The 20139-nt window shown below is 40.6% G+C and overlaps 2 long non-coding RNA genes across 4 annotated transcripts in view; both read right to left on the bottom strand.

The window, feature by feature from the left end:
* LOC148049178 (uncharacterized) overlaps positions 1-9077 on the bottom strand; it is a 50548-nt gene extending 41471 nt beyond the window's left edge. The window contains exon 1 of the long non-coding RNA XR_015695629.1: positions 9040-9077. This is a non-coding gene — a long non-coding RNA (uncharacterized LOC148049178). The remainder of the gene's footprint in view (positions 1-9039) is intronic.
* A 3-nt stretch (positions 9078-9080) lies between these two features.
* The window catches only part of LOC106540922 (uncharacterized), a 38091-nt gene continuing 27032 nt past the window's right edge, over positions 9081-20139 (bottom strand). For 2 of the 3 annotated variants that reach the window (XR_001312926.2, XR_015695631.1), the window contains exon 5: positions 9081-9119. This is a non-coding gene — a long non-coding RNA (uncharacterized LOC106540922). Of the gene's footprint in view, positions 9120-16230; positions 19530-20139 lie in introns of those variants that run through there. The other variant, XR_015695630.1, reaches the window with a different exon arrangement.

Consider the following 20139-nt stretch of genomic DNA (forward strand, 5'->3'; position numbering starts at 1 on the left):
AAGATTTTCAGTTCAAACATGTGTTCTAGATATGCTAACAGTAAAGTACATATTGTGTAGTGGGCTTCAGTAGGCAAGAACAGACCAGCATACATACGTACAACAGCATTTATTGGCTCAAAACTGGAACTGAGGAACTGCAGGCAAATCCCTGTAATTTATATTCTGGGCCCACAGGATGTTAACCAATTATAACCCTTTAAAAAGCCCACCCAAATATGAATGTTTTAAGTTTCCCTCCAAAACAGTTGAAGTTAACAGTTAGGGTAGGGTGACCAGACGTCCCGCTTTTGGCGGGATAGCCCCGCCTTTTCATAAATTTTCCCGCGTCCCGCACGCTTCTTAAAAACACACGCTTTTTTTGGCGCTTGCAGCTCCCTCGCTCCCCCGCCCATCAGCTGCTAGCTCGCTGGGCTGGCTCATCATTCCATTCTATCCTACAAATTTAAGCCAGCCCAGCCTGCCGCTCACTGATTGGATTGGCCTGGACTCCAGCCAATCAGTGAGCTGGCTGGGATGGAAAATTTTCAGCACGCCACATGCTGAAAATTTTCCATCCCAACCAGCTCACTGATTGGCTGGACTCCGCTTTGCTGAGCACGCCTGCGTGAGTCTCCATTTCATTTCATCTTTTGGGGTTGCAGCTGCGGTTACTCACTGGTGAGTAATCATGTTATGAATTGGTACCGGTGGGAATCGGGAGGCACTGGGGGGAGGAGACAGCCCTCCTCTCCTCCTTCTCCCCCTTTGCGGAGTTCATTTCACCTCCTCGCGTCACAGCCAGCCCCTGTGCTGCGCCGCCACGGGCGGCAGAAGCTCCGGAACCCGAGTGGAATTTCTCTGCACGAGTGAAACAGCCCCCGCCGGACTCACGGAGCTTCTGCCGGTGTGGCGGCACCTGTGCTGCGCGGTTCCCAGCGACCACACCGCGAGTCCGCGAGGCGTGGTAGCATCCCGCCACCCTCCCCTGTGGTTCTCCTGCGGCGGCGGAACGACTGGAAGTTCTCTGCGCGAGGTGAAACGGCCGGCAGCCGCCTCGCTCTCCTGCCTCTCCGTTCCCAAGCAGCCCCGTCCTCTCCTCCTCCCTCGGTCCTTCCCGCGGCCGCCTTGCCAAAATCTAGCTCTCCCTCCCCCTGCTTCGGCTGCTGTTGGCCATCGCCCAGCCGCCGCAGCCACCTCCCCTTCCTCCCTCCCTCATGGACTCCTCTTCCCGCCCCCGCCGCCTCGGCTTGGAAGAGCCGGGAGAGCGAGCGAGCGAGCGAGCGAGAGAGAGAGAGAGAACGGGGGAATGTCTCGGGGCTCGCCAGAACGCTGCTCCTTTCCCAGAGCAGAGAGAGAGAAGGAAAGAAGGGGGGAGAGAAAACTGGGTGCCCGAGCTCTTTTCCCACATCCCTATGCAGCGGGGAAAGAGAGGTCACTCCCAGTGAAGTGTCGCCCCCACGCTCGCTGCTTCTGCCGCAGCCACCCGAGGCTGAGACGGGATTCGGGGTTTTGACAGATGCCCGTTTCCCCCTCCCCGCGCCCGAGCCCTTCCCCCACATCCCTATGCAGTGGGGAAAGCTCGCTGCTTCTGCTGCAGCCACCCGAGGCCGAGACGGGATTCCCCTCTGCCAGTGCTAGGCAGCAAAGCCTGAAATGTTAAGCTCACTCCCTCTTCCTGCAGCACGCCCCGATGCTGAGATCCCGCGCACTTGGGGCTGCTGCGATGTCCAGGGAGGCTCAGCTGGTCTGAGTAGGCAGGGCAGGGGTAACGCGGTGCCCAGCTCAGGTGCTCTGAGTAGGGGGGGAGCCACCCTCTCTGCCAGTGCTGGGCAGAAAAGCTGAGATGTTAAGCTCACTCCCTCTTCTTGCAACACGCCCCGATGCGAAAAACGCTGAAATCCCACGCACTTGGGGCTGCTGCGATGTCCAGGGAGCTCCAGGATGACTGAGAATCCCCCGTGTTATTCCAGATAGGATAGAATATTGCCTTTTCCACTTTTTCCATTCCCCCCAATGGCGGTTAAGAATCAGCAAAAATTTGGGGCGTGTGTCTGCGGGAGAAAGAAAAGGAAAGTAAGGAAAAGGAAAGAAAGGAAAAAAAGAGAAGAAAAGGAGGGGAGAAGAGGGGAGAAAAAGGGGTTTGTTGTAGAGTTGATAAAGCTTTTAAGAGTTTGGTGGCGAGAGGATTCTGAATGGATCCCGAATGATCGGGACTCGAAACAGCTCTATTACATCCTGCTTTTTGTGGGGGGGAAAGAGAGAGAAAGAGGGAGAGGGGAAAAATTTTGGGAATGGCCGTAGCCTACCTCATCTGGATCCTGGAGCAAAGCGCAAAAAAGCACAAAAAAAGCGTTGGGTTGGGGGTTTTTTTGATACTCTGATTTTTGTCACTCTCGTTACTGTTTTCAATTCAATTCTTTTTGTCCCCAGTCTTTTTTTTAAAACTGAACGCTTCTACCTCCACCCCTCCTTCTGCCCCGAGGAGTTTTGGAGTGGAGGGGAGGAACAGGGTTTGAGGCACAGGGATGGAGGTGGGGGTGGGGATCGGCTGGCCAAGACGGCATAATCCCCCGCTTTCCAAGCTCACAAACAGCACGGGTCTCTCCAACTCTTTCTCTCCAGCTCTAAGTATTTTACACTGAGGTTTTTAGCTCCAGCATCCCTGTTTTTAAAATGCTGAAGACCCATCCTGATCCCTCCAATGACGTTCCAGATAATGAAATATGCAGAGCACGTTGTAGTAAATTTTTTTTTGCCAATTATCATGATTGAAACAGGATCTGAATTGAAGAACCCCAATTTGCTTGGCATAATGTTTAAAGGACTTTGATTTGAAGAGAAGAGATTTCAGAGGAAGAAATGGCTATGGCTTCAGAGGAACAAATGGCAGCCTCAAGTTACATGAGCTCACCATATGTCATACCTACATGCTTGCAAATTCTTTTACTTATTGGACCAAAGACCCAGCTAGGAAAAATGATAACACATAGAATCCTTTAGTGAATGCTATGCAGCAGTATGTGTATCAAAAGCATAGATTTACAGGAGCTTAGTAGAAATGTGCTGTAGTAATGCAAATCAAAAGCAGAAGAATTTATCCTTGAGGATCTTTACTATTTTCAAGCCCCCTTCCCTCTTCAGGCTTCAGAATTTAAGGAAAGAGAGAGGGAGAGGGAGGGAGGGACAGAGAGAGAGAGAGAAAGGGGGACTGTGTGCACAGGAGTAGGGATTTTCTAAAAGTCCCATTGAATCCAGAGGAGGGAAGAGAGAAAGAAAGAAAGGGAGTGTGTGCACAGGAGTGGGGATTTTCTAAAAGTCCCATTGAATCCAGAGGAGGGAAGAGAGAAAGAAAGAGGGAGTGTGTGCACAGGAGTGGGGATTTTCTAAAAGTCCCATTGAATCCAGAGGAGGGAAGAGAGAAAGAAAGGATTTGGGGGGATTTCCTAAACCCCATTGAATCCAGAGGAGGGAAGAGAGAAAGAAAGAGGGAATGTGTGAGGGTGGGGGATTTCCTAAACCCCATTGAATCCAGAGGAGGGAAGAGAGAAAGAAAGAAAGGGAGTGTGTGCACAGGAGTGGGGATTTTCTAAAAGTCCCATTGAATCCATAGGAGGGAAGAGAGAAAGAAAGAAAGGGAGTGTGTGCACAGGAGTGGGGATTTTCTAAAAGTCCCATTGAATCCAGAGGAGGGAAGAGAGAAAGAAAGGAGGTGGGGGGATTTCCTAAACCCCATTGAATCCATAGGAGGGAAGAGAGAAAGAAAGAGGGAATGTGTGAGGGTGGGGGATTTCCTAAACCCCATTGAATCCAGAGGAGGGAAGAGAGAAAGAAAGAGGGAATGTGTGCACAGGAGTGGGGATTTTCTAAAAGTCCCATTGAATCCATAGGAGGGAAGAGAGAAAGAAAGAAAGGGAGTGTGTGCACAGGAGTGGGGATTTTCTAAAAGTCCCATTGAATCCAGAGGAGGGAAGAGAGAAAGAAAGGATTTGGGGGGATTTCCTAAACCCCATTGAATCCATAGGAGGGAAGAGAGAAAGAAAGAAAGAAAGGGAGTGTGTGCACAGGAGTGGGGATTTTCTAAAAATCCCATTGAATCCAGAGGAGGGAAGAGAGAAAGAAAGAGGGAGTCTGTGAGGTGGGGGGATTTCCTAAACCCCATTGAATCCAGAGGAGGCGTGTTTGTGTATTGTGTGTGTGTGTGTGTGTTTGTGTATGTGTGTGTGTGTGTGTGTCTGTGTGTGTGTGTGTGTGAGAGAGAGAGAGAGACTATCACTGTGTTGTAGCTTATGATTCTTGATGAATGTATTGTATTTTATTTTATTTATGTACACTGAAGACAAATTCCTTGTGTGTCCAATCACACTTGGGTAATAAACTATTCTACTCTACTCTACTCATTTTTATTTCAATTCTAATAAGGAGTTTAGCTTCTCTCTCTTGAAAATGTAAGCTAGCATAATGCAAGCTAGCTTTAGCTTTCAAACAGTTCATTTAGTGACCAAAGTTACAATGGCATTGAAAAAAGTGACTGATGACCATTTTTCACACTTAGCGACCATTTTTCACACTTAGCGACCGTTGAAGCATCCTCATGGTCACGTGATCAAAATTTTGATATTTGGCAACAGATTCATATTTATGATGCTTTCAGTGTCCTGGTGTCATATAATCGCCTTGTGTGACCTTTTGACAAAATATAAAATTTTTAATCAAGACCCCCCCCCCCCCGGTCAATGGTGTCCCTCTTTACCAATCTGAAAATCTGGTCACCTTAAGTTAGGGTCATCTAAAGATTAGCTTCACTATAGCAGGGCTTATAACACAACTTGTATATTCAATACATAACAGTACAGATTCTGAGAAATTGCAAGGCCTTCGAAAAATGTCTGTGTAACTCAGGACTCATTTCAGAGAACTGCTTGGCTTTTGCCTCAAATGTTGTTGTAATGTTTGGTAAGTTCAATGAACTGAGTGTTGAAATTTCTACAGGAGAAAGAAAGTGACTTTATGTCCTATTGAGCATATGCAACAGTTAAAAATGCGGCAAAGTCTCTTTCCTTTGATTTCTAGTGAAGGGTTTTTTTTTTACTGTAATCATTTTGAAACAAGTGCTAAAGAAAAAGAACTTGAAAGTTCTCACCCTATGTCTCACACATTGGAATGGGATCTAAATGCCTGACATGAGTTTAAATAAGTTTAAGTTTAAATGCTATTTTATATTTTGTTAGGATATAAAATTGACTCAGATAACTTTCACTCATTTCTTGGTTTGGGCTTTGAAATTAAGCTATTGATGCTGGTTATCCCTCTGTCTGTCTGTCTGTCTGTCTGTCTGTCTGTCTGTCTGTCTGTCTGTCTGTCTGTGTCTCTTCCTCTAGAGAAGAATTATTGAGTCTGTCATCTGCACAACTATAACTGTCTGGTTTGGCTCTGCAACCCAAACAAGACAGACACAATGGATAATAAGAACTGCATAAAAAAACAATTGCTACCAACCTGCCTTCGATTGCAGATCCGTATATTGCACGAGTTAAAAAGAGGGCCGTGAAAATATTTACAGACCCCACACATAAATTGTTTCAACACTATAAAGATTGCATACCAGAACAACTAAACACAAGGACACTTCCCCCTCTCCCCATGGCATCACTCTGCTAAACAACTAATTCCAACAAAACTGTCAAACTATTTACTAAAACTGTATTACTATTATTCTTCTCATCCTTCCTATTACCTATCTCCTCACAGTTATTACTATAACCTTGTTGCTTGTATCTTTACAATTTATATTCTTTTATTTAGTTTTCTAGTATGATTTGATTGCTTATTTAGTATCCTATGACTATCACAAAGTGTTGCAACTTATGATTCTTGATGAATGTCTTTTTTTACATACACTGAGAACAAATGCAACAAATTCCTTGTGTTTCCAATCACACTTCGCCGATAAAGAATTCTATTCTATTCTATTCTATTCTACTCTACTCTACTCTACTCTACTCTACTCTACTCTACTCTACTCTACTCTACTCTACTCTATTCTATTCTATTCTATTCAAAGTAGGGAAATGGAATAAGTGTTTCTGGGTGGAAAAGCAATTTTTTTTAAGAGGTTGTGTGTTATACAATATATGATAATTGAAATGATCATGTTTCCATTTTTTATTCTGATAGATTTCATGGTATGTTACCATTGGCCCCAAATAAAAACTGCAAAGACTCTAAAGCTTGGTGTGTAAACTCTGCACTTACAGTATGTCTCCATTAACTGTCCAAGTTCAATTCAAATGGACACAAATAAAGTTTGTATAGCTTTATTAATGTAAATCTATATTAATATAGGTCTACAGGTAACTGTAATAGAAATATCTGGGTATATAAAGCAATAAATGGTGATTTTTTTTTGTAAAAGTTTCAATTACACACTTTTAACAGGTGCGATCTAGAAACAATGAATCTATTAAAAAAAGATAACAAAGTCCATTTGGATTTTACTCCGTTAGTCGTTGCCGACTGTAGGAGGCAGTGCTCATCTCCATTCCAGCGCTCACCAAAGACATTTCTGCAGTCATTTGGCCAGAATGACCTCACAGAGCTCTGTTACCTTCCCACCAAAGTGATACCTATTTATCTACTCACATTTGCATGCTTTCAAACTACTAACTTGGCAGAAGCTAGGGCTAGAAAAGGTGCTCACCTGTGAGTGGTGCTCTGATCTTGAACCTGGGTTACTGGCAAGCACTGTTCCCTCTAAGGTGCGCGGCTGCGCGGCCGCGCACGTGGAAAGAAACCCCCGCGCAGCAGTTTCTAACTGCCGCACAGAGATTTCTACCAAAGCAAACGTGGGGAAGTCCTTTGCAGGCGGCTAGAACTGGCCGCCCGCAAAGGACCTCCCCAGACTTGTTTTGATGAGCCGCCCATGGCAGTGCTGCCTCCCCCTCCACGTGGAGCACCTGAGCTGACCCCCGCGTTATCCCTCCCCCTTCCTCCTCTGCCGTGCTTTTGAGGCTGCGGGAGCTAGTAGGAAAGCGGCGGAGGCGGCAGGGGTAACCCAGAGCCCAGCTGAGGTGCTCCGAGCGGAGGGGGAGGCACCACCGCCACTGCCATGGGTGGGGGCGCCAGCGGGAGCTTTGCCGGTGAAGGAGAAGAAGCAAGAGGACTGGCGGCTTTGAAATGCAACCCCCTGGTCCCGCCGGCTGCAGATTTGATTCGGTGTAAGCGGGGGCCGAACACATGCTGAGCCGACTTTGCACAGTGAGGTGGAGTAATTCACCCCCCCAAAGAACGTGTGTGTGTGTGTGTGTGTGTGTGTGTTTGTGTGTGAGAGAATTGGATCAAAATTGGTGGACAAAGGAGTGGAGGGAGGGAAGGAAGGAAGCCCTGCCCCCTGTGAAAAAAACGGAAGATGGAGCAGTGAATGAATAAACCATAAAAGCAACAAACAGTTAATGCGAAAGTAAGCTGAGGAGCAAGTTCTCAACTAAGGAAGTAATATAAGAAAGAAATATAAAAAGCTCAATATGCCAAAACACTTATTTTAGTCTTCATTTAATTACTTGTATTGTAGTCTGATGTAACATCTTTTTAAAGTTAACATTAGTTAGAAAAGATAGGGTACAAAACTTAAATAATAAAAAAAATTGTACATTCATTTTGAAAAATAAATGCAATACTTGATTAATTTCATATCTTTATTTAAAATAGTTTTGGCATGGCATATGATTTTATTGACTCAGTTGGAAATGATGTGGATGTTGTATCTGATTCTGAGGTATATATATTCTTAAGTAACATAACGTATAGCATATTGTCCAAACTTGCTAGACTATTTAATTGATCTTACTACTTTAAAGGGGGAGAGTTTCATGATAAATTATTTTATTACATTTATGTTGCATTTATATATTATATTTATTACATTTATATTCCACATTATATATTTGTATTGTTATTTTAGTGTTTATTGTCAATTTTGATAGATATTATATTGATATATCAATACTGATTTTAATCATACTAAATAACAATTACTGCTATTATTTATCAGCATTAAATATTTACATTTTTAATATCGAGTTAGTCATATTTTAGAATAATAGGATTATCTTTTAATAGCAGAATTGGCAAAATCTAATTTAAATGTGATGGGTTGCATTCCAAAGGAATGTGAGAGGACAGGTTGCCTGCAAAATGCCAGGACCCAGGCTGTTGGTGCCATGTCTCTCTCTAGCCAGTCTAACAATCTAAAAGCTGAGCAGAGAGCCTTTTTTTTCAGGGTGAGCAGAAAAGAATAGTGTTTGAGTGGCACTTTTCATGCCTGGCATTCATCAGGCTGAAACCTCGCTCGCAATCGGCGCTTGACGCTTGGAATGTTGCGCAAATGTCCAGCAGACGTGACAGCAGTTCAAACTGTTGCTCTCTTAGGTGCTCAGGCATGAAACTGTGCAGCTCAAACACTGTACTTTTCCGCTCACACTGAAAAAAAATTAGAGGGAACATTGCTGGCAAGCCAACAAGCCCAGCCAACAAGCCCAGCATCTTAACCAGGGGTGAAATACTCTGAAGTCTGCTACCAGTTCACTTTGCTACAGGTTTGCTTCGCACACATGCATACCACATGGGCATGCACACCACAGGCGCTACTGCTGAAAAAGGAGGGTTAAAAAACCCTTTCTGAGTATGCAAAGCAGGATTTCCTGCTTTCTAGCAAATATAAATCGTGCAGCACAGCTGATTGTCACACAGCTGATCGGTATCATAGCATGGGCATAATTTGACATGTTACTTGACAATGTTCAAAATCATAAACAATGAAAAGTTGTTTATCATTGTTCATGATAAACATACATATATAGTTGAAACTTATTCAGAAAATATAAACTGTTTTCCATGCTTTCAAGTTTTATAAAGCACTGACTACACCTTATTTTACTTTTAGGGGGGGGGGGGCTGAAGGAAAAACTACAAATTCCTTATCCTAATATTCTTTTCTCTTCTTTGCCAGTGGAGTATGATTTTGGTGGTAGGATTTAGAATGACAAAAGAATGTGCACTTACCACATTTTGTCCAATCCGTATCCATTTCATGATACACTGAAGCACTCTTACTTCAGAAACATCCAACAGTGATACAGCAGCTGTGGATGAATTTATGACAATAGAGTGGGTGACAAAATTATTGGAAGTTACATTTTCCCATTAATTCCTTGATGCTTTTGTCCTGAACAATAAAACCAACAATTTTACCTATTTAGGCCTACTTGTGAAGAAAACACCCAAACCTTTGCTTATAAAACAAAACTCTGATGATTGTATCATACTGTTCTTCAAATATGGGTATTTTTTTTCAAAGACAGGTAAACCATTTTTCTGTTGAAATAGTCTCCAGTTATAATCTCTGCCTGTAATAACAATTCTTTTATTTTGCAAATAACCTAATATCTAATAGATACAGATACATCATTCATGACACTGAAATCTGTCTCACAATATCTACTTTTTTCCTTAGGATTTGGCTGAACAGCATGTTGCCTATCTTCCTAAGACTGTCCTGTAGAACAATGCTGACCACAAACTGTAAATCACCGTTCTACAACACATTTCAGTAACATGCTTTCAACATGGTCCAGGAACTCATCAGTATTTAAATCACTCAATGATTCCTAACAGAAAAGAGAATGTGATTCAATCTATTTGCATCCACCCTGTACAAAATGGCTTGCATCAATGTCTCTTGAAGAGATTCTGTATCTCATTATGAATGACACCTATGGCATGGGCGAATGAACAGATACATTAAGATTTACACATCTATAGTGTGCTAGTATTTCACTGCACTGTAATTCCAGATAATTCTCTTCTATGTCTGTATCTGTTCCAAGTATACCTCCACCAGAGTTTGTGTGTCTGTTGAGTTTGGGCTCTCTGATTGTTGCATGGAGCTTTTTTTTAATGAACTTATGCCTTCTGACATAGATTTCTCTGTGGAACTTGTATTGCTGCAGTAAGCCTCAGGAAATCCTCTGTCTCCCATTTTTTGCTTTCTTACATAACATCTCTGGATAAAAACATACAAATATACAGGACATGTAACCAATGCCCCCTTTGCTAAGTGAAATACGATATGTATACCTTGCATCAGAGGTGGGTTGCTCCCGGTTCAGGCCAGATCGGGTGAACTGGTAGTGGCGGCGGTGGGAGGCTTCATCCACTCACCTGGATGCTTCTGTGCATGCGCAGAAGTGTCTTGTGCACACGAGCGCACGTGTGAGTCAGGGATGGGTTCCTGCCAGTTCTCACCTCTTCTATAGAAGAGGTTCCACAAATCTACAGTGCCGTTTAGAACTGGTTCCAGCTCCCTCCCCCCGCCCATCCGCCCGTTATCAAGATGGAGAGAGAGGAGGAATTCTGGGAGTTGAAGTCCACAAGTCTTAAAGCTTTCAAGTTTGAATACTCCTGGGTTTTTTTTTTCTAAAAGGCTGGGAGTGCAAGGATATTGTAACTTGACAGCTTTAAGACTTGCATGCTTCAAATGCCAGTTTCTGAGCCAACATTTTGGTTGCTAAGCAAGAGTGTTGTTAAAGTGACTTCCACCACATTTTACAAGTTGGCCACGCTCACCCAGTCACATGGCTGGCAAGCCACTCCCACCCGGTCACATGACCAGCAAGCCACTCCCACAAAGCAGGCCACATCTACAGAATAGGTTCTAAAAAAAATTGAAACCCACCACTGGTGTGAGTGCACAAGTGAACCGATAATAAAAAAAAATGGAAACCCACCACTGCCTTGCCAACATGCTCTCTACATATGCCTAGATTAATCAGGCCATGCATTGACATGTAACTAAACATCTTTTGCAAGATACCCTTAGTGCACACCCATATGGATGTGCTTCAGGTCTGTGACTGAACGCAGATACATTCCCACAATCCAGGCCCTGCATGGGGACATGTCCAGACATTTAATAAGCTCCTTTTGCAGGGCGTGTTTTGGGCATGCCTGCAATCATTATGAGGGTCTGTCTGTGCAGACTTGTAGTTAACACATAGGAATTATTTAAAAAATGCTAGCTTTTATTTTTGGTCAAGCTCAAAATGGAGTAAGTTGCTTTATTCATTTTTTTAAATTGTTGTTGAAGAGTTGTAGAACGTGAACTAGTGAGTGAATGAGAGAGGTGTGCATTTGTATTTTCAGTTAGACTTTTCAAAAATATGTGTGCTTTTGTTTTTCAGGAAAAGCAAAAGAACAAGCTGTAGCTTAAAACTTTTTCTAGCTTTTTATGAATTTAGCTGTTGATTTTTAAAAATTAGAGTTTAATCAGGATTTACTTCAAAAAATGAAGTCAAATCCTAAATGATCAGAGGTTGAAGAGTTTGTCCGGTACTCAGCCTTTCTTGGTGGGATTAGGAAACATGATCTTCAATAGGTTTCATGACCAGATGGGTTTTGATTGTTTAGTTTGATGATTTCAGTGATTAAAATTTTTGATAATCTTCCATTGTAAATTAATATAAGCTGCTTCAATCATACTGTAGGTAAGTTGCTGTGAGAGACCCCACTCCGGAAAAGCAATAAAATAAAATAAAAATTATTAATTGCAGTTAATTGCATTGTCCAGCTATTATTATGGTGATATATCACTAATGAAGAAGATACACTTTATATTGTCATAATTATGTCAGGATAGCATTATAAATTACTGACATGGAAATGATTCCTAACAGTTCAAACTATTAAATTTCTGCATCTATAAAAGTGCACAGTTTGGTCCTTTATTGAATAATCCCACATATTTTTTATGAAACAACAATCCACCTGGGCATAAAGCCTTATTAAACAGTTTAAATTTTAGTTAAGAACTTTTGTGCTAAATGTATATCTGCTCAAACTATATCATGTTTACAAATTCTGGATGACTATGCTTAACAAAGTAGGGAGGTACTGCACTCCTTAAGAAAGCTAGCATGAAAATGTTAAGTTGCAGAAATGCCTGTTCTTTTAAGGATGCATTTATTCATAAGTAAGTTTCCATTTTATTTTATTTTTTATGTATAGAAATTAGAATAGTTTAGGAGAGTATAAATGACATTGCTACTCCAGGTGATTGAGATATTTTCCCATGTAAGATTGAGATTGTCTTGGCAACGTTTCGGTGAGGTCCCACTCGCCATCTTCAGGCTGATGTTTTCGGCTTTGTGCTTGTGCGGGTAAGGCGTGGTCAGAGCTGTCGTCTTTCTATAAATCTTGGTGGGGGTGAAGTGCTGGCTTTGTTGGTGTAAATGGGTTGATTGGCTCTGTAGTTACATCCTGATTGGTAGATGGAGTTGATGTTTGTAGATTGGTCGGCTGTTTCATATTTTCCTGTGTGGCTGAAGTGCTGGCTGTGTGTCTGTTGTTCTTTTGTGTTGTAACAACCTGGATGGTGGGTGGAGTTCATTTGTTGACTAGGGCTGGTTTCCAGATGTCTGGTAGGTGGGAGGTATCATCACGTTTATTCATGTTGTGGGGGTGTTTCTCTATTTCGATGGCTTCCCACTTACAAACCTCTAAACACAGATCCTACCACCAACTGGAAAAAACCACCAAATCCAAAATAAAAGCTTATCCCATCAGTGAAGAGATACAGCAAAGAATCATCCCTAGAGAGAAATCATCCAGATGCCCCAAACTCTATGGCCTCCCCAAGATATACAAAGAAGAAACACCACTCAGACCCATAGTCAGCTCCATAGGCTCACCTCTACAGAATCTTGCCAAATTCCTCGCCAAACAACTTCAACCCTACACAGAATCCATCACCTCACACGTACAAAACTCAGTCCACTTCATAGAAACAATAAAGAACCCAGTGACCTACTTGTGAGCTTCGATGTCATATTCCTCTTCACCCAAGTTCCTATAAAGAAGACTTATCCAGAACAAACACAACCCCCCCTAAACACATCCTGGACCTGACCAACAACTGCCTAACCAACACATACTTCATCCATAATGGACAAAGATACGAACAGATAGAAGGAGCTCCCATGGGATCACCCCTCTCACCCATCATTGCAAACTTCTACATGTAACATTTTGAAACTAATGCCTTATATAAATCTGAACACGAACACAAACTCTGGCTTAGATATGATGATGAAACTTTCATGATTTGGCCACACGGGAAAGAAAAACTGGACAGCTTCCTCATAAATCTCAACCGCCTACACCCCAAAATACAATTCACCATGGAAATAGAAGCAAACAACCAACTTCCCTTCTTGGATGTCCTAATCTACAAAAAAAAAACAAAAAACCAATGGTTCCCTAGGACACACCACCTACTGGAAAAAACACACCCCAACCGCTACTTAAATGCACAATCCCATCACCACCCTGCACAGATCAATTTTGTAGTCAAGACGTCATCTCCAGAACCAAACGCCTAGCCAACAAAGACCACCTGAAAACTGAATTACACACTCTCACAAACGTATTAATCTCCAATGGATTCCAAAGAAAAACAATTACCAACCTAATCCAAAGGGAGACACCCCCCCCCAAGAACCGAGGCACAGAACAGGACAACAGCATTGCCCTCCACAGATAAAATCAGCAAAATTCTCCACAAGCACAATATCAACACAGCCTTAAGCACCGACCAAAAAATAGGCAACATCTTAAGAAACCCCAAATACAAGATCAAGCTAGAAAACCAAATATGAAATATCATGCAAAATCTGCCCTGCAACATACATTGGACAAACTAACTAGGAGAATAAATGCACGCATCGCAGAACACAAGAACGCAGTCAGAAAAAAAGAAAAAAACGTCCTCCCTTTTCCAGCACCTTAAAGCTACAGGACATGAAATTAATTTTGAAGGAACCAAATTAATCTCCAAAACAGAACACTTCAACAAGAGAATAATTATGGAAGCCATCGAAATAGAGAAACACCTCCACAACATGAATAAATGTGATGATACCTTCTGCCTACCAGACATTTGGAAACCAGCCCTAGTCAACAAACGAACCGTACCCACTGTCACGTTTATTCATGTTGTGGGAGTGTTTCTCTATTTCTATGGTTTCCATAATTATTGTCTTGTTGAAGTGTTCAGTTTTGGAGATTAACCTGGTTCCTTCAAAATCAATTTCATGTCCTGTTGCTTTAAGGTGCTGGAAAAGGGGAGAAGTTTTTTTCTTTTTTTCTAACTGCGTTTTGTGTTCTGCGATGCGTGCATTTATTCTCCTGTTCATTTGTCCTACGTATGTTGCAGGGCAGATTTTGCATGGTATTTCGTAAATTCCTTGGTTTTCTAGATGGAAGCAGCAATCTACCAATCATGATACAACCACACAATCAATCATTCCACTTACTGAAACAACGCCAGCACTCCACACACACCCCACCAAGATTTACAGAAAGACGGCAGCTCCGGCCACGCTTTAAGCCAAAACCCAGCCTGAAGATGGCGAGTGAGACTTCTCTGAAACGTTGCCAAGACAATCTCAATTTACATGGGAAAAGACCCAAATATAACAAGACCAGCATATAACACACACACACACACACACACACACACACACACACACACACCTATTTACACTGATTATGAACAGGCACAAATAAAATAGTTCTGCTTTAGTTAAATAATATGAGAAAATTTGAGGCAAAGTGTTTGGATTTTAACAGCCTTGACTTATATTAATTTAAACTGACTTAACTGAATTAGTGGGGAAGCTGTAAGACTGTGGCAAAGGACTAAATTTTTCATAGATGTCTCCATATAATCTGTCTTCATTACCTAGATTTCCAAAATGCATTTTGAAGAGTGGCTGTTTATTTCAAGGATAGTAGACTTTAAAATGGTAACTGAATTGGGTGTTTCATGGTTGGAATATTTCAACCTTGAACATTTCTAATTATACAAATAATAGAAGCACTTTCATTGTGAAAATTATTTCTGATTCCTCTTTGCTCCGTTAATTCAAGTTGTTATTTCCTCTATTATTGGAAAATACAACAGAGAATTTGTTAACTTATGGGTTTTATTACATCCTGACATTGAATATATTTCTATCACTAAGTTGGTCAACAGTCCATCAGTTAGTAAATAGGACATAAAAATGTAATCGTATATATATATATATATGGCAAACTTGAATACAAAATATTGTTCTTACTAATTCAGCTGTTTTCCCCTATCTATTTTAAAGCCCCTACAGATGATTGCTCTCAGCAAATGGGTATTGTAATGCCCATTCAGGAATATACTACTATAGCTGTCGTATAAATATCTTCATTAATTCTGCAGATAAATCCACTGGTTAGACTCAAGGCTCGCAGGCTTGATCTGGCCCACAGGGCTGCCGTAAAAAAAATGAAGGACTGCCCCATGATGCCTCTGTCAGTGAAAATGGAGCTCAGGAGAGCTGCAGCCCCCCCCACTCCATTTACGGAGGCAGAGGGCAGCAGGAGGCTGTTGTGACCAAAAACAGAGTTTATGTGCCCATTTTTTATGGCAGAGCACTTGGGCCACCATAGATGCCCCTGACCCCAGTGATGTCAAGATATCCATGCCCACCGTGGCCATGTTTCCCAGGTCTCCAGAGGTCAAACACAACCCTGATGTTGCCGTCAATGAAATTGAGTTTGCCACCCCGGGTTAGACTTTGAAAAGGTTAAAATATATGTTGCTATGTATAACAACTGTAAAACATGTAAGAAGTAAAGAAACCTTTGCTCATTTTCAAATATAATCCAATTTGAAATTTGACCATGTTATAAGGATATTTCATATAGGATCAAGGACTGCTTCATTATATTGTGTGCAGTTTAGCTTTTACAATGACATCAACAAGACTGATGTTTAACTTATTGTTTTTCAGACATATTGCTTTACAATCTTTATAAACTGTACTAGGATTTAGAAATGTTTCATACATATTATTTCCCTTTGCCTGTCACTTATAGGTCATGGACAGATATAGAATAAGCATATTAGATGGTATTGCTGTGTTTCACTTTATATTTAAAGGGTAAAAGAGTTTTTGAAGTGTGTCTGGTCTTTCATTTAACATCTATCTAAAACCTCTTAACAATGAATTTAGTTTTGAAGTTCCCTTATAAATGCTAAGGGCAGCTAGGAAAAGACACAGCTACTTTAAGGAGTTGCAGACTCCTGCACTTCAAAGCACCTATTTGCCTTTATATCCAACTGATGAATGATTTATGAAATACCAAGAATCCGCATGGAGTTGGTAGTTACAAATATTATAATAAATAGTTGCCAAGAATTTAAAATGATTTTTCAAACATTATTGAAAAGTGGATGATATCTGTAATTGCCTATTAACAGTCTCATACCTACTTCAACAATATAATGATCGTGTCAATTTGATGGCCCTATTGAAAATGGCTCTGCTTTGTCATGAGGTGCCATCTTTAGCTGGATCTGTAAAATTGATTGACTATTTCCCAGGTGTTGAATGGAAGTAAATGATCCTGATCTGGTGGAAGTAGCAGACTTCAAGGGGAGCCCAGTTCGAACCAGGGCAGCATTCAAAGGGAATCTGATTTTTCCAGTCTCTTTTACTGTTGAACTGAAGCTTGAATTGAAATATAATTGAATCAAGGCAATCCTTCAAAGCTCTGCAGATTCCTACTGCTTAGCAGAAGATTGGATACTAACCTTTACAGGTTATCTACAAGTTAATCTACACCTTTTTTTTTCTGTAAATGTGTTTTTATTTTCCATTTTCATTTTGGTACAGTCACATATATACTGTGCATAACTGGGGCCATATAACATTAAACAATAAACACAGCCATTCCTCTTGTCAAGAATACCCCCCAAAATAGAGACCCAATGTACCTCTTCGACCCTCCAGACACCCTTTCTTTCGCTCCGAAAGAAAGAAAGTTAATCTACACCTTGATGTACCATCACATGCCTTTCAAGATATGAATTGAGAAATATAATCAATCTATTTGCCTTTCCTCTTGTGAAGCAGTTTTGTCAGTTGCTGACAATGTCTATTTAATAAACTCTTAGCTTGGATAACCAGTGGAGGGTGCTGGTGGCAGAAGAATAAAAATTATACAGAGGGATCCATATTTGGGGGAAAAAAACAAAGAATATGTAAAGATAAAGGTGTAGAGAACATGACAGTCTGTCAGCTGAAGTCTAGGCTGATAAAGGCAGCCGTTTGTTAAAATGTGTTTTACTCAAATACAGGGAGGGTAACAAAGCATTCATAAGGGGAGAAAAGTGGCTGAATGAACATTTTAATTAATTCATGTGCAATTTTAATTAAAAACATAATGTGTCAGGGAAATGAATAATGCCTATGAGCAATAAAAGTAGCTGGATTTTCTGTTCAATTTTCTGCTTTGTTTCTGTTATTGAAGGTGATCGTTCTTATGAAAGATACTCCTTCTATCCCCAAACAACCAGCCATCTCCTCAAAACATTTTAAGAAAATTGATGATGAAGAATTAGCATGCAAAGTGAAAAATTTCTTTGGTTTCTGTATATTAGCACAATGCTAAGATTAGATTGGTTAGTTTTACATGAATTAGGAGGTAAAATTGGGTGATGCTATAGATAAGCACTATATTGTCAACTATAATAGCATTTTCCACCCCTTGGAGGTATGACATATTCACGGACTAGTGAACTAAGGTCTATGCAAACATCTTTATTAGCATTACATAAAAATGAAAATAAAACTTATTTTTAACTTCTTGATTCATTATGATAGTGGGTTAATGTTGAAAGGTCATGCATATATTATTCACTACAAAGTTACCCTTCTAAATGAGTATCTATGGATTGTAGGATGATTCCCTGTGACAGTAACATGAGACAACCCTGAGCTATCCGTAAGAAAAAATGGGACATTAATAGGCAAATCACTTTTCGCTAGTTTGGACAACTGATAGAATCACAGAACTGGCATTTAAACTATTGACTCCAACATCCTACTCCTGTTCAGGAATACAAATTGAAGCATCCCCAAAAATCTAATCTTTATTAGAACAAATTCAGCAAAATGGGTCTGTTGTTTTTGCTGTTGATCTGCTCTTATTGTTATGAGATTTTTTTTTTTTTAGGGAGAAGTATACTATAATGCTTCTCTAGGATATGAAAGAAGAGATTTTGACCTGTTTCTATGTGACATCCCTTCAAGTACTTGACAACTGCTTCAATGTGCTCTAAGTTTTATTTCTTAAGGCTATTTCCATCAATCTTTTCCCATCAGATCTTAGTTCCTAATCTTCTGATTATCCACATCACTTTCCTTTGTATCTGATTTTTTTCTGTTAATTTCTCTTAAAACATTATGTCTAGAACTAAATTTTGTTTCTAAGCCAGATCTGGCCAATACAGAACATAATGGAATAATTACTTTCTATACTTTGAAAAGACTTCAATAGTTGATTGATTGATTGATTGATTGATTACATTTGTATGCCGCCCTTTTCCCCGAAGGGGACTCCTGGCGGCTCACAATTCAATCAGGGAAGGGGGTACAGACAAGGGAATAAAAAATACGAGACATAACAATACAAAATTTAAAAAACACACAACAACCATACCATTCGAGAAGGGGGGCAAAAACTCTTTAGCCCCAGGCCTGTCGGAACAGCCAGGTTTTAAGGGCTTTGCGGAAGGCCTGGAGGGTGGTGAGGGTTCGAATCTTGTTCCAGAGGGTCGGAGCAGCCACAGAGAAGGCTCTCCTCCGGGTAGTCGCCAGTCGGCATTGGCCGGCGGATGGAATTCAGAGGAGGCCTAATCTGTGGGATCTGATTGGTCTATTGGAGGTAATTGGCAGTAGGCGGTCTCTCAAGTACCCAGTTGTAGACCAAGATTGCATTTGCATTTTAAGATGGAGTGTCAATCTGTTGCTTCATATTTGGCTGTTGATAAACCACACCTCCAAAATTGCTCTCTCTTCCCTGGTCCTCTCTTCCCTGTTATTTATGCATTTCATGATTGATTCCTAAGCAAATAATTTCATTAAAATGTTGAAGGGTCCTGAACCCATGACTGAGACTTATGGTATGCCACCAATATCTTTATCCACAGTGAAGATGATCCATCCAATGAATCTTTTCTGAGGATTGTTTCCAAGATAGATGTAACTCCACATGATAAACATAATATTTAGGTTATATTTAATTATACTGATAATTAGAATGTTATAGGGTTCTTCATCAAAAACTTCCTGGAATGTCCCCAGCATTCAAAGGGCACTCCAGTTCCAACATATCCAGTGTGAGCTTATTTGAAAAATATTGTCCAGAACAGTATTCCCCAGGTGTAATCCAGGACCTTTTGTGGAGGGCCCTCCCCCACATGGGTCCCTCTTCAGTAATTCAAAATTACTTGCCAGTTACATTGAAAAATAATGCAATATTAAAATTCCATCAAACGGTTGTGGGAAGCAGTAGAGGCAGCAAGTGCACAAATTTTAATTTTTAATATGATAAATAAATACAAACCATAAAAAAGCTCTTATGGAGTCCTTCATAATTGTTAAAAGTGAGAAGGGGTCCTGAGAAGAAAAAAAGTTTATGAAACATTGTTCTATAGTATAAGTCAAATGTTATTTAGAATAGATCCCAAAGTATTATTTCAGCAGCATTTTGTAAAGTGCATACTTATTCACTTTAAATTAAATTGACTAAAGGTATTTGACAATTAAGAAAAGAATATAATTAGCAGTCAAATTACTCTCCTAAGAAATAAAACAACAAAGAATGCTCTATTAATTTTATCAAATTCTCTGCTTGTGCATGTGTAGACTATATTTTTGGTTTTTAAAAACCCTATATAAAAATGCTCTGATTTCCAACAGACTGCATCAGTTGAGGTGTGAATTTCTGCTGTTCCTCTTAAGGGGGTGTTAGATTTGAAACCTAGTTCAGTTCAATGAAATGCTAAAAATATTAGACAAGTTGTTCAAATCACCACAACAGTGCATAAGCCATTAAGATATAATTTGTACTACCTACTGTTCTCATGACATTTTCATTTAATACTGGATTTTTATAAATTAACTTTTAAGATTTTGATAACTCAGGTGTAGATGGTAATAATCATGAACAGAAAAATAATATTCTGGTTTTGATCCAAAAATGAGAATAATATGGTATATATGAAAA

The sequence above is a fragment of the Thamnophis sirtalis genome, unplaced genomic scaffold, assembly GCF_051295495.1.
Source record: "Thamnophis sirtalis isolate CommonGarterSnake01/CBP01778 unplaced genomic scaffold, rThaSir2_p1.2 scaffold_2, whole genome shotgun sequence".
NCBI classification, from domain to species: domain Eukaryota; kingdom Metazoa; phylum Chordata; class Lepidosauria; order Squamata; family Natricidae; genus Thamnophis; species Thamnophis sirtalis.